Source organism: Triticum dicoccoides, chromosome 5A, assembly GCF_002162155.2.
Source record: "Triticum dicoccoides isolate Atlit2015 ecotype Zavitan chromosome 5A, WEW_v2.0, whole genome shotgun sequence".
NCBI classification, from domain to species: domain Eukaryota; kingdom Viridiplantae; phylum Streptophyta; class Magnoliopsida; order Poales; family Poaceae; genus Triticum; species Triticum dicoccoides.
The window spans coordinates 267,862,638-267,878,124 of record NC_041388.1 but is presented as its reverse complement, the minus strand read 5'-3'; the positions used below and the strand labels follow the sequence as shown (position 1 = coordinate 267,878,124).

Genomic DNA, 15,487 nt, shown 5'->3' with positions numbered 1-15,487 from the left:
GGGAGGAATCATTTTTTGGGCGGGTGAAGCTAGAATATCCGAGATTGAAGAAGAAGCAGGGCATCCGTTGGATGGACATCCAACGGCCACTGCTGCTAGAACCGTGTGTTGACTATAAGTTGACAAAGCCTTGCATACGCGTCAACTCTGTTTTTTTAGGGGACGCGTCAACTTAGTAAGGCCAGAAGTGTGTGGCAGAGAACTTATAGCCTATTTGAGATTTGTAAGAATGTGTAGCCCATTTTTGAATTCTAATGGAATTTAATAGAGCCCATTTACAGTTTGTTAAAAGTATAGCCCATTTCAACCAAGCGTTCAAAACAGAATTCAATAAAATTTCTCACATTTTGATGGGATCTGAAATATTTTTATCCTGAAATTTCTAGTCAGATTAAATACAATTTCAATATAAATTTATATTACGTAAAAATCTAACGAAACATTACGCTCGCAACAATTAATGAAATTAAAATTTTCAATATCCAAAAATAATATTTATAAAGTAATCACGTGTTTGATGCATTTTTTATAGTTACTGCCCAGTTTTTATAATTACATCCTATTTATTATTTCTTAAAGCTCATTTTCTTGTTAAGCCTAATGCATCCCTCCTAGGAAAGATTTGCAGCCCAGTGGGGCCGAGAATAACAACTTGACATTGCCAGGGTATTCCTAAAAAAAGGTATAGCTGGGCTAGCCATTTTCAGCTTGAAAAAAATTAATATCTGGGCTGGATATCTGGCCTGGGCTAGACGGGCCACAGCCCGCCCAGTTAATACCTGCAGCGATGTTTTCGTTGTTGTTCAGAGGAGAAAAATTAATATCTGGGCTAAACATCGAAAAACTCTGCAGTGCTCACACCTAAAAAACACAAATACTGCTTGAGCTGCTTGGTCCCAGCTGTCGGCCACTTCTTGTGCAATTCTCTCGTTTATTGACTACTACATAGGTTGACAATGGTGTGGGACCGTGATGTTAGGAAACCAGGAGGAAGCAAAATAAATTACTCCAGCGAGCGCTTCCACCTCTGCCTCGTTGTCTCCCGTGGAAACCCCTTTCCTCCCTTTTTTTGCTCGGGCAAGGACCAATGCATGCAACACGTTCATGCGGTTATTAGGCAAGAAATAAAAGTGCTTTGCATGCTATGAATTACGATGGCCTGTATGGGTAGCTAATAAGGAATCTTCTTAACTGCTGTGATTAAATGTTGTGTTTAGAAGAGAGAAATATTCTTCTTCCATCAATCTGCTTGCACCTAGATCGTGATGCACCTTCTAATACGACTTATTCACCTATACGGAGAAAGTATAGTTTTATATATACTCCTAATGTCTCATGTCGTTCGTTCGTTTCCAGCCTTCCAACGATCTCCCCCCACCAGGCGATCTCCCTCCCACCGATTTTTTTCCTCCCTCCGAAAACCAAGACCGGTTTTCATTCATGCATCACGAGAACCACACGCCCCATGCCTAGAAAAACCAAATGAACCATTCCATCCTTCCATCGATGCCACCCTTCCATATAAAACACCAATCGTTCCATCCTTCCCTTCCATATACCAGAAGGGATCAAATCATATCGAATATTTTCATAACAAAAAGCTTCCATAAACACCAATCTTTCCATCCTCCCCTCTCATGATTCTTTCCATACAGATGCTCCCTCCCGCATTCGTTTATTTCCTTCCAATTATACCGGGATTTTTTTCCAGCTTCTGTTCCTCAAAAAATTTCTCACGATCAAGGCCCCTGCCCTTCCTTATCTACCCACAAATCTCGTGCCCCTCTCCCAGGTCAGGTTCCGGAGCCGGGTCGTCGCCGCGGAGTACGTCGATGCGGAGCCGGAGGGCGCGGCGGACCGGTGGGAGAGGTGGAACGGCAACGGCGAGGCCTTCGGCGACGGCTCGGGTGTGTGGTGCCTCACTGTGGGCCACTGGGGCGCCGGCGAGCAGGAGCCGGAGACGGAGGAGGTGCATGAGTCCGACTTCCTGATCCTCTGCATCGGCAGTTTCAGCGGCATGCCCAACATCCCAGCGGTGTCCCCAGGCCCGGAGGCGTTCCGCGGGCGGGTGCTCCTGCATGGAGCTCTCCCACATGGCCGACGAGGACGCCACCGCGCTGGTTAAGGGGAAGCGCATCACCGTCATGGGGTCCGGCAAGTTGGCCTTCGAGATCGCCGCCGAGTGCGCCGACGCCAATGGCGCGGGGACGCCGTGCACGATGTTGTGCCAGAACCCTCATTGGCTGCTACCATCGGGTACCTCTACATGAACCAAAGAACGCATTTTATTCTAACTGTTAGTCTGCTATATCCACGAGCTCACTGACGCCAGACCAGCAAGCAGCCCAGATTGAATGGCACTGAGCTCCAAGTTCAACTGATTATATAATGCTGCACGTGATCTGCGCCACCCCCACACGATCCGCTACCATATCAATGATTGTGTATCTGTATTTATTTATCTACAAATCATTGTACTGTTGTGATTTTGTTAAGCAGATACATGCATGGCAGGGGGAAGTTGAGCGAGCATGGCAAAGCCAAAGATATCTTCCTTGGAGCTACCATTTAATTCATAAGATGTCAAGTAATAGCTTGAAGTTTAGGTGATAAAAATGCTAATATGATGATCAGGTCAGGTATAATATCATAGAAAATGTAAAAAAAATATCATTGGAGTTGTTTTCATTATAGTAATCAGAATGCTTTGTCTTGCACCATTATTTGTTGAACATCTTTATTTGTAGGATGTAGGCTGAGTTTCAGAAGATGAGAGTTGAAATGGCTGGAATGAGAACAAAAAAATGGCAGCTTGGTCTTTACAATTGCAGTTTCAATTCCTTATTTGAGTCTAACTCAGGTGTTTCATAGACTTTCCAAAATATCTATTTTTGAACCTTACTGAAGTTGGCCTCTTACCGAGGAAAAAAGTCTATGAATGGATCATCTGAAAAACAAGACGTTACAGTTCCTTAAAATTAAAAGTGAAATTGCTTGCCAAATACAGTAACAGGTAACTCCAATATTTGTTGGAATGAGATAACGTATGCCAGGTGAATATTTGTAGAGTTACCTGTTAGGGTTCTGTTTAGTCTGTTATGTTTCCCTCTAATTTTTTTATTGCTTAGCTAGGGTAGATATTTTTAGTCTGTTATGTTTCCTTGATTTTTAATTTTTTTGCTTAGCTAGGTTAGATATTTGTTTCCAGGTGTTACAACATGGCTTAGCACCTACTACATCAACGTTTCTCTGCTCCAATTCTTACCGTCCCACATCTCAAAGAATTTGTGTGGTAGTCCCTATCATGAAAAAAAGTAGAACAATTTCTAGCTTTCATATGCATTTGTTTATGCTGTAATGTTTAAGAATGAAGCATTGATCAAGGCCCCACAAAGGTGATGTAGTGATATCGTGATGTTCTATACGCTAATTGGATGCAGGTGACATGTCTCTCCTTTTCAATTTCTCTTATCGCAGGTTTGATCGGATGGAATTCACACACTTGGATCGAAGGATTTGTGATGTGAGTATATTTGTTCAGAAATACACATTTAAATTTGGTTAGTTTCGCCACACACACACACACACATGCATAGAAATTTAGCATGTTCTTTTCTTCACGTAATCGTGTTAATAACAGGTAAATCATAACTTTGTGTACTGATGGATGCATAACATAATACGAGTACTTGTTACTTGAGTTTTGTTGACATTCCTTCTCCATGATGTTGTCCTGTCTTAAGTTGAGTTAGGTCAGTGGGTTAGAATATTAGTTGCATACCAGCAAAAATAAAAATCTTATTTGCACATCCATTATAACAGAACATGTCAATATGCCAATATGTATAAAAGAAAACTCTTGGTCTGGTGGTACGGTATTTGTGTTGCTCCATTTGTTATGATTAATTCTGTTTGAAAAAAAGCATATGTTAATTTCAAGTTTTGAACTAAGCGTTACAGATATAATAATGGGCATGGACAAACTTAAACGTCAAGATTTTTTTAAAGAATGTCAAGAATTAATAGCAAACTATCGGCCAGTTACCAATGCAACAATATATTATATTTTGGATTGACAAAATTATTTATTTTGAGCATGCATGCAATTCTAATATCCATATGCTGAAATTTTGTACTCGCTAAAACTTTAAACCTTCAATATTCTTCTGCATGTTTGCTTGGAATTATACTGGTCCATTAGAGCATCTTAGTTCTCATAAAATACAATATTTATTTTCCAGATATCTATTGATGGTATTCCTATATGTATGCAGATCATTAGTTGTCACATGGAATGGGTATGATCTACAAATTTGATCTGGGAATGAATGGCTATGTACTGGTTATGCCAATAGGATGATAAAGGTTCAGTGTATAGCCTGCATTCCTGTCTTGCAAGTTTAAGTTGAATTCATGTAGTAGTTATCACAACATGTATTGGCACTATTAATTTCTTAGAGTCTTGTCTTTGGTGTCTGCAATTTCTGTTGTTTTATGCATCTATTTGTATGATGCAATATGTTCCAGTTTTGGGAATCTTGTTGGACTTAGTTGGACAACTATTGTGATGTTGATGCACAAATACCATAATTTACTATTATCCGAATTGCTTTAGGCAAGGAAGAAGGTGGATGGAGCGCCGAGGAACATGATAAGGAAGGGGTCGGATGAGAGAGGAGAGAAGAGTAGGGTGAAGGACGAGATGGAGGGAAAGAGGGACAAGGACATGGTGAACGGAGTTTCTTGAGGCGGAGGGTGGGGGCTTCTCGGAGGAGGAGATGTTGGACTTCTCCTTGTCCTAGCTTGTTGCTGCCTTGCTGGGTAGGGGCCAGTCTGTCCTCATGAGGTTGTTGTCAAATTCCTCACCGAGACTTCAGTGATGCTGGGACAACTCAAGCATGAAATGTTATGGTAGTTTGTTTGGGAAATTGTAAATTCTTGTGCATGTGTGGTAGAGTACATTGGAAAATAAGGTCGGGCAGTGGGAGGATTTGTCAACCAGTTTCATACTCTTATTATAATTGGGGGTTAGGTTAGCATTTTGTACAGCAGCTCACGTCTAAAAGAAAATTTTAAGGTGCTGGCTTGTTATCCCATTTTTCATTAGCACATTGAACCAAATGCAAGTGCAAGCTTATTTTCGTTAAGTTTGCTCTTTCATTGTTCCCGGTTCTCCTTTTGCTAGGACGACAGTTTATGGAATATTTACTAGCTATATTTTGAATGGGAGTTGGTGGTCAGCAGTGGCGGTGGTGTCACTTGTTCTCATTTGAAAAATGGATGATAGTAATCATATAGAATTGGAAGCGTCTCAAAGTAATTTTTATGTAGCTTTGTTCCTATATCCAGAACTGTCTTTGCAGGAAAATATTACTGATCAGGATTAAAACCCACTACAAAAATCATATGATAAATATTTACTAATTTTAATATACGAGGTAGATTTGAGGGATGGGAGATTAGAGCAATATCACGCCCACGACAAGGCCGGGGGACAGGGCGGGTGTATATGATGCCTCGACCTCTTGTGTAGGGCGGCTTAGATACAATGGAGGCGGTGTAATATGCATGAGCGGCACGAGGAATCTCAAGGTACATGTTTAACTTGATCAGTGTTGATGCACTTGAATATTTATGTGTTGCAACATGTACGGGCAATGACCCAGGAGACATCGGATCCGCCTTCTTAACTCCGGAGGTGTCACGAGTGGCGCATGCCTCCTCCCCTTTGATGGCGGTGGTGGATCGACACAAACATGGGGGGAGAGATCGGAGCGGGGCAGTTGGCAAGGACTCCTCCTTGGCTGTCCTTTGGGAAGTACGTTGCGAAGGAAAGAGGGCGCCATGGCGAAGATGAGGTGGGTGTATCCCTATTTTAAAGGAGAGGACTCCAGCGAGAAATGTCCCGCTACAGCGGGAAACTGAGCCGGAAAAGGTGGGTCCAGCATACAAAAGGGAAGGATGCGTCGTGGGGAGGGTTTTTTGTGTTGGGACCGCATGTTGTAGATAACATGGCAGATAGTCCGGATAACCACATTTCTCCATCACATATGGGCTGGATTTGGGGAAGCCCGGATTGTCCATACAGTTGAATTTTGGGGAGCTCGTTGAGCGCCTGTTTGATATCCGAACATACCTGGACGTATGAGGGAGAAATGAACTTCGACCTTGAAGACCGCCCTTAGCCCGTAGCAACGCACGGGCATTCTACTAGTATATAATAAGGAGGCACTTGCGTACGTGAGGCTATGGACCTGGTGGGTCCCATTGCCATCCTCTCCAAGTAAAGTCATCTCCTCGCCCGCGCGGGCTTTCCGCCCGAAATAGTCAGCACCGCCCACCCCGCTTCCCGGTGCAGGCGATTGCTCCGCCTTCAAACGACACAAGTGTCGTCCGTCCATCCATCTGCCGCCCACATTAATGATACGTAGTTGTCGAGGCGGCTACTCCGGTGCCACACGTCCGTCCCTCCGTCCCCCCACCATTGCTATATAAACTGCTGCGCCGGCCATAGCCGCAGTCATCCGCATCCGTTCCCTTTCTCCTGTCCACACCACTACTGCCCACCATGGCTTCCTCGCGCTCCAGGGCTCTTCGGGACGGGCGGACGACGGACCACAAGGAGATGGCAACCATTGCTGCCGACCGGCTGGCCGGCAGGCAGCCGGAGGACGACGACGTCCCAATGGAGAACATGGTAGTCGGCGATCCGGCGCCAACCCCCTCCTCCGCGCCATCCTCGCCGGTGCATTGCACCATGACCATCGGCGAGGCCCATGCCCAATATATGGACAGTGTGAGGCAGATGCGTCGGGAGCAGTTCCGGGAGGCGCAGGCCGACGCCGCCTACAACCACCATCTCCTCCAGGAGCACCTGCAGGCGGAGGAGCAGATCGCCGCGGAGCGGACAGAGCAGGAGGCGCTGCTCGACTCGTACCGCTCCGCCCGCAAGGGCCGCCTCGAGCGCTGGCGGTACCGCATGCGGGTGGCGGAGGCTACGACCGCCAACAAAGAGGCTAGCAAAGAGGGCGATGAAGCGGGCGAGGCGCTGTTTGGCGAGATCGAGGACGAGGCCGAGGACAATGCCGGCTCCGACGAGTCCCCGCTCCGCTGGCGTCGATGAGGCCCTGCTCCGCCGAGGCCCTGCGGCGCCAACAACGAGGCAGAGGACACCGCCGGCTCCGCCAAGGCCCCGCCCCGCCAACAACGAGGCAGAGGACATCGCCAGCTCAGCCAAGGCCCCACCCTGCCGGCAATGTGGGGGAGGATTTCCACCGCTCCGCTGAGGCGCCGCCCGCCGGCAACGAGACAGAGGACATCGCCGGCTCCGCCGAGGCTCCGCCCCGCTGCCAACAAGGCCACGCCACACAGAAAACGAGGAAGAGTAGAACATGGTAGGTCGCCGCCGCTCGGGTTCAAGTAAGGCCATCACTGCTACCCTCCGGTTGAAGCCAAGCTAGGCGGGTTAACCATTGACGGCCGATTAGCTTCTTGGCGGCGACGTGGAGTCGGAGAGCTGTTCTTGAGAAGGACGCTGCTTCTACTTAACTGCTGGTGCAGTTGGCTGACTAACATGTGGGCCCAACAAGCCACATGTCAGTTACGCAACTGCACCTGCGGTTTAGTCACTGAAGCTTCTGTTCGGCTCAGCGGGACACAGGTGGGTAGCTTCGGTTAATTAATTATACCTCCAGCGCACCCCTTTTTAGTTGAAAAATGTATGAAATGTAATGAAATCCGGCATGTTTATATGAAATCCGATCGTGTATGAATGAATTTATTTCGATTAGTTTGAATTCCTGTATCATTGGCATTGGATGAACATGCAAAACAATACGTACTAGCATTATTCCCAGGGTGATCACCTCGTTTGCAGCAGTTTCACATGTACTCCCTCCGGTCCTTTCTAGTCTGCATACAAGTTTTGTCTGCAGTCAAAGTATCTCTACTTTGACCAATCTTATACGAAAAAGTATGCACTTTCACAATGTGCGAAGTAAAAAGGAACAGAAGGAGTACAAAGAGTTTGAGCAGCTTTTTAGCGTTTCTGTACATTGCCATCAAACACACAAGCCTGACAATTCATAGAGAACATTCAAAACAATCGATGATTATGCATCTCAGCGACTCACATGTCAGAGGCAATATTTACTTCACAACTAAAGAATAAAGAAAAAATTGATCGACGATGCTGACAGCAAAGGGCGTCCCATTCAAAAATATCAAACGCATGTCTTGGTAAAATCAATGAGCAAAATTTGACAAGGTTGTCCCATTCCAAAATATCAAATGCCTACAATTGTGGAATGGGCAGGGTTTGCCATCAGTTCAGACATTGACATGGCACGTCGTGCTAAATAAACCAGTTGTTCTTTTTGTGCAATTCCACCAAAATCAACCAAATTCGCGCGTAGCTTGTATGATTTCGCCCTTATATGTTGCAACGCCTTGAACTTATCGGCACCTCCTTTCTTGTGGTGGAAATGAATGATTCGGTGTATTCATGAACATTTTGTGCAGTTCCCATTGAAATCAAGCTGATCACCCCTGTTTGCACAAATACAAAAAAGTGATTAGTATAAAGCAAACTGTACTATGAATTGACAGTTTCAACAGGCACATACATGGTCCATGTAGAGCACACTTTTAGAAAAATGGAACTCATCAGAAAGAATCCTAGAACAACATTGTACTCGCGCATCACATCAAAAAAATGGAGATTTTGTCAGTCCTTCTGAGCTGAAGTTAGTTTGGTCTTGTGGGGAGTAATGTAACCATCCTTCAACTGCTCCTTCTGATGATAAGATAGACAGGGCTTCTTCATCCTGGCATAATCAGAACTAGTCACTTCATATACTCCATATTCTTCTTCAGAGGAAGATGATCCTGTTGTGCAAAGACAAGAGGACTACTAAATGCTAGCATCACTGTTTGCTCGAAAAAAAGGAAAGGAAATATTTAAAATAGCACAGATGAAGCACTTCTCAAGGACAATACCACTTTTTCATGACAGTATCTAAACAGTAGCACAACACCAATAGAGATGACAAAGCTCAATCATATGGATGAAATCAGTGGGCGAGTACCAACCTTTGTCAGGAGGCTTATTGTGTAGAGCATACAGATGAAGCAATTCTCCGGAACCATCTGTTGCTATCTACGGTGGTGGCCATGCTTACTATATACTCCTCGATTAGTTTAATGTTTCCAACATCTTCTTGTGCAGTTCCACTAAAATATATGGTATCTTCAAAGAAGATCCCTGTTTGCACAAGTAGAGATAATTACATATTACATTAAGAGTGGCATCAAATCAGTGGCAAAACAATTGCTCATTCCAGCCATAGCAATAAATTAAGATGCAAAACTATATCATTACTTGTGTCATCACAGTTCCAGTGCTTCATTACAGCACCGGGAGTTGATTTTTGTTTTTCTTCCGCTTGTTCTTCCCCTTCATCACTTGGTTCAATAACAGACAAGCTTCGCCTTCAATGTAAGATTTGGCATGTCAATTAGGGAGCACAAGTATAGTACTAAACTTAATTTTCTGATGAAAGTGGCAAAATACAGGCCAGCAGTTGTGAAATATTCTTATCTTACCTCAATGGGATATTACGGTGCACATACAGATTGGAAGTCTTGTCTCCATTTGTGCAGTTCACTAAAATCAAGCAACATTATCGTACAAGTAGCACAACATATGAATGCACACTGCAGAATCATGTGAAAGAAGGCTAGTACTGACCTCTCATGATGCGGAATTCAAACAACTCACAAGAAGAAGATCTGAACCAAATTCGCATTAACGGATAGGAAGTAAGATCTCCTCTTGTGCAGTTCCACTAAGATCAAGCAATCAAGCAACATTGTCGGTGTGACATTTTGGTTCAACTGCATAAAACACTCTTAAAACAAAAGTGTTTTGTGCAGTGCAACAAAAGGTCACAATGGCAACGAGGTGAAGCAGATAACCCTGTTTACACAGAGGTGCAAAGGAAACAATTAGTGGTCAATAACGATGGATGACACAGAAGCCAACAAAAAGAAGCATATACCTTATCTAAATGGGAAAGAAAGCAAGACAGTAGCATTTCTCAAAAGGTGGCATTGATTAATATTAACATAGAGATTATATTAACAATAAAATTCGTTAAACATGTAATTTGCTTTTAACTGTGGCATTGCATCAATTTTCCAGCGGCATTATTAGAGGGTGTTTGTTTACAGGGACATTTTGGTGTAGGGACTAAAAAACTCCGTGTCAGTCCCATCTAAACCAAACAGGAGGGTCTTTTAGGGACTAAAAGTGGGCATTTGGGACTAAAGAAAGAAGACCCCGAGGGAGTCTTTTTGGGACTTTTTCCAACAGTTGCCCCTGCCACGCATCGCACCTTGTCTCTATTAGTTCATTACTAGGGGTAACATGGTCTTTTAGCATGTCATTTAATAACCTCTAGTCCATGCTTAGTCCCTGGAACCCAGCATGTAGGGACTAGGGAGTTTTTAACCAAACAGGGCCTTAGATTAACAACAGCTAATGAGTTGCACGGGACAGTGGACGCACCAGCACCATGTGCATCTACCGATGTATTGTGGTCATGCACAGTCTGTTGCAGCAAAGAACAAACAACCAAGGAGCATATTTGTGTTGGTCCAAGTTTTGTTATCTTTAGACACCTTTCCCTATGTGAGCGCAGCAAATCTAGTCCTGCTCAAACTCTACAGCCTTGTCCCTTCCTTTCCTTTTTGAACTAGTACTTTCGCCCCTTCCTTTCCTCTTTGAACCACGTCCTAGATTTATGCAATACAACTTTCCCCACTACTTTCCCCCATTCCTTTCCTCTTTGAACCACGTCCTAGATTAATGCTATACAACTTTCCCCCTTCATTTCCTCTTTGAACCACGTCCTAGATTCATACTATATACAACTTTTCCTACTACTTTCCCCCACTCCTTTCCTCTTTGAACCACATCCTAGATTCATGGTATAGATGCAGCTAGAGCAATGCATGTGGAGTAAGTAAATTATACCTTAAGGTTCTTGGGGCGTGGTTCGGTGGGCGACGGGACGGCGGCGAAGAAGAAGGGGTCGGAGGCCCTCCCGCGCTGCCGCTGGGTGGAAAGTGAACAGTTGCGCCGGTAGTCCCTCGCCGAAGGCGACAGTGTTAAGCCTCCTTCCCTTCCCGGCGGACGGATCCTGCCGGCTCTTTGAGCAGGAGTGAGGGGAGAGAGAGGCCAACGAAGTCTTGTTTAGATATGGAGAGGGCGAGAGAGTGTGAAGAGAGCAACTACAAGCGCTGAGGCTCCAGCGGGAGAGGGCGAGAGAGTGTGAAGAGAGCAACTACAAGCGCCGAGGCTCCAGCGGGAGAGGGCGAGAGAGTGTGAAGAGAGCAACTACAAGCGCTGAGCTCCAGCGTGTATATATATACTGGAGAGAGAGTGTGAAGCGTGCAAATCCTAGAAAACATTTTGACCAGTCAAAGAATCCTCCTGGCACAAATTATGTGCAAGTGTAGTTATCGAACCCGAGACCTCAAGTTTGATGAGCGAACAGGCTAACCAGCTACACAACCCTCCTGTTATGTTCAACGAGAGGGAAATAACCTTTTATACATTCCTGCATTCGTGTGACAAGCATGTCGTGTTTTTGTGTGTGTGTGGGAGTCATTGGGATTTCAATCATAATCGTGTCATGTGCCTTTGGTGGTAAGACTATCCACAGTGGTGCAGAAATAATGCAGCCTTAGTCACCTTACCTCTCTCCACGTAGTACGTTGGGTCCCACCAGTCAGAGGGTGAAACAAACAAATTAATAAGAAAAATTAAAAGCGCCAGCGGTGTATCTTACCTCACACATCTCGCTACTGCTCGGGAACACTGTCCAATTGATCCCTTTGTTCGACTTAAGTCAGTGTGCCGCTGTATCTCGTATACTTACTACTCCCTTCGTCTAGGTGTAATAAGTCACGTTAGAAGGTGCAACGGGACCAAGGTGCGTGTGTGTGCGTCTATGTGTGTGTGTGTGTGTGTGTGTTTAACAGCATGTGTGTGTTAGAGAGAGTGACAGATCGACCTACTCCTACAGACAGATGTTGTGTAGTGTATGATTTTAGGCGCGAGAGTCGGTGCATCCTCTCGTTTCCGGGCGTGTCCGGTAGGGACATGCGGATAGCTGCCACGCCCGCTCCTGACCATCCTGGCCCACCCAAAAGCCCCTCCATCGCCCGCGCGCGCTTCCCGCACGAAACGGTCAGCGCCGCTCCAAATAATCGGTGTCGCATCATGCCCGGGCAGAGCGGACGCGACCTCTCACTGGCGCAAGAGTGATGGTTGCTTCGTCCGTCCAACTTACTACTGGGTCTATGTGATTTCGCGGCTCATTGGTCTTTATTACTAAGGTGGTAGGACTGCTGGATGTCCCACGCTTTCGGCGAAAGGAGGTAGGAGTATACTACTACTAGATTACAATTTTCTCCATTCTTACAGCGGAGGCGTGCAAGAGCAGTGAAAACACGCAGGCTCAGTGATTACATGGCCCACCTCACACTATCATCGTGCGACACCTAACTCTTTACATAGTACTCCCTCTGTTCCTAAATATTACTAGATGAGTCCCCGTGCGTTGGCGCGGAACAGCGGTATATCTCTCTGCGCAAAATTATCGATTTCATAGAACTAAAAAAACTCTATAACCGCATGACAAATGTGGTAGCCAAACTAAATAAACTCCCATCATCATTTAGATCATCCCACGTAAGGAAAAAAGATCAGCCAACTCCTACTGCATAATGGGGTTATATTTATAATGGGGTTATATTTTTCTTTTTGACATGTTAATGGGACTTAAAAGCTCACTTACATGCATGCTGCCGGTGCATGCTTGCATGCAGACATGTTGATGTGATTTAAAACCCACTCACATGCATGTACCACGGTATTTCTGCATGCTTGTATGTGGCTTAGTGCGAAGCCTCTCAACGTCTAGATCAGACGGCTATTATGGACTGATTTACTTCATCTAACGACTACATCAATTTTGATGACGTGGCTCAAGGAGAGGATAGAGAATTCCTAGTAGTGGGGTCTAGCTATTACTAGTAGATAAGTCTTTGTAGAGATTCCACTACATACGGAACAAAATGAATGAATCTACACTTAAAATGCATCTATATACATCCGCATGCGGTTCATGGTGAAATCTCTACAAAGACTTATATTTAGGAACGGAGGAAGTACTAGTATAGTACGTACTGTAATTTATCAGCGAGATAAATTTGTACAATGCTATGAAGCTTCCAGCTTCTGTTACATGTATCTTGCGTCCAAGGTTGCCCGTTGCAACATTTCATCAAATACAAAGGAGACTAACATGCATGCTATTGCATCTCAATGATTGACAGATCATAGCAAATATGTACTCCCTCCGTTCCAAAATAAGTGTCTCAACTTTGTGCAAACTTTAGTACAAAGTTGTACTACTACTAAAGTTGACATTTACTTTGGAACAGAGGCAGCTAAAGAAAAAAATAATCCATGCAGTCCCTAGCCCTTGAACCGTGAACCCTGACCAGGCTTCAATTTGCTGGCAACGTTCGAGCTTCCTAATAAATGAAGTTTGCAACCTTTTGACCATCGGATCATTTTGTGCAGTTTCACCAAAATCGAGATCAGCATCCCTGTGGAAAAGAAATTGAACAAGCGTGATTAGAATAAGATTACTGGGACTAGTTGATGAGACATAAACTCATCACAAATAGAGTACGTAGAAGCCAGTAGAGGTATGTGCGGGGCAAAGAAGTAGAGAAATATCCACAGGGAGTGATGTGGGCAGCTGGAGCAGTGGTGCAAGCCGGCTGTAAAGGGAGTTGTACCTGGGGGACGTAGCTCAACCTTGAGGAGGGCGGCGGGAGGTGGCAACTGCTCACGTCGCGGCAGTGAGCAAGGGACGAAGGCAACCTCACCGGCTTTGTGAGAGAGAACGGCGGGGACCCCTGATCGGGACGTGCTGACAGTGGGTTTTCGCCGTCGGCGACGGCCACCGCATCTACACTAAGCATCCACCCCTTCCCCAAGTGGACATGATCCGCCGAGATGTTAGAGATGTGGCCACAGTCATTTTGTGCGAGAGAGTGTGAAGAGAGCAACCCCAGCAAGCAACCGTGTAGGCTGGCCCGTCCTGACTATGTATATAGTGGAGCGGTTTCCTGTTCTCTCCATATGAACCTATCATATTGCGTACGTGCCACTGAAGAAGAAAAAACTTTATTTATAAATGATGCGGCACCTACTACTCGTTCTCCTATAACCTTGCGCTTGGCATCTCCAAAATATTAACCTTGCGATTGGCTCTTTGCCTCTTCGGGAAGTCAAGCAATAATGGTAGTGCAGTATATATCGTTCTGGCTATATGAGACCGAATGAATTGTTGCACGTCCACCACGTGGGCAAGGGTCGAGGGGCGAGGGAGAGTGCTACATACGGAGCAAAATGAGTGAATCTACACTCTAAAATACGTCTATATACATCAGTTTTTGGAGTATGTACTAGTAGTTCATATTGAAATCTACTAAAGGACATATATATTCCAAACAATATGATATAATCTCTATAACCAAGGTACAGTAGGGACGAGGAGTAAACGGAGGGAGTAGTAATTTTTTCTCCTCGTCCTGCGAGCCACCGCGCGCATGGGCGAGGGAGCGAGCGTAAGGTGTAGCAAGCAAGCTTCACCTCATCCTGCGAGCCACCGCGCCCGTGGGCAGGGGAGACGGCGTACTAATCAAGCTTCTCCTCGTTCTGCGAGTTGACGGGACACATCAAAAGTACTCCAGTGTATAGAGCCTTGCCTATAAGGTAGGCCCCACATGGTTTGCCTCTTTTTTTAACATAACACGTCAAGTCGCAATTTGTTTGTTCACCCGTGGTAGACGATCCTCCCTCCACCAAGTGAACAACCAGTACACGTGCCAAATTACACGTGGGTTGCCTTTTTCGTACAGAATGAGCTCCACCGTTTACCCACGTGGGTGTGGTTGGGAAAGAGACGGGAGTACGTGCGCCGTGCATGCACCTCTTCTCTTCGTGCACGTCCCCCACCTACATGGGTGTGTGTGAGAGATACAAACCGCGTTCGTTAGTGTTTTTTGTTTTGGGGTGGGGGTGGGGTGGGGGTTGATTTCATGAATTATTTGTGGGAATATGTGTTGATGACATCTCAAACAAAATTTTGCATGCAATGTGTGTGAAATGGGGGCCTATCCATATCATACATAGAGGGTCGGGCAATCCACGAGAAGAGAGGGAGGGGTCATAGCTATCGATAGAGTCGAAGAGAGGATCAAGTGGTTGGGTGCGAGATCGATGAAGAGAGCCATCGAAATTGTGTGTGTGTACAAGTCAAAGATATAGGGCGACTGGCCTACCGGAACGTTAGAGGGCACATGTCAAGTTTGTGTGTGGCAAGGAGACATGACTAGAGCACTC

At 45.3% G+C, this 15,487-nt stretch overlaps 1 long non-coding RNA gene across 1 annotated transcript; it reads left to right on the top strand.

Moving 5' to 3' along the window:
* The first annotated feature begins 1,582 nt into the window (after positions 1-1,582).
* Positions 1,583-5,091, top strand: LOC119297199. Its single transcript, XR_005145575.1, has 2 exons — positions 1,583-3,523; positions 4,616-5,091. It is a non-coding gene; the product is annotated as an uncharacterized LOC119297199 (long non-coding RNA).
* The last annotated feature ends 10,396 nt before the right edge of the window (positions 5,092-15,487 follow it).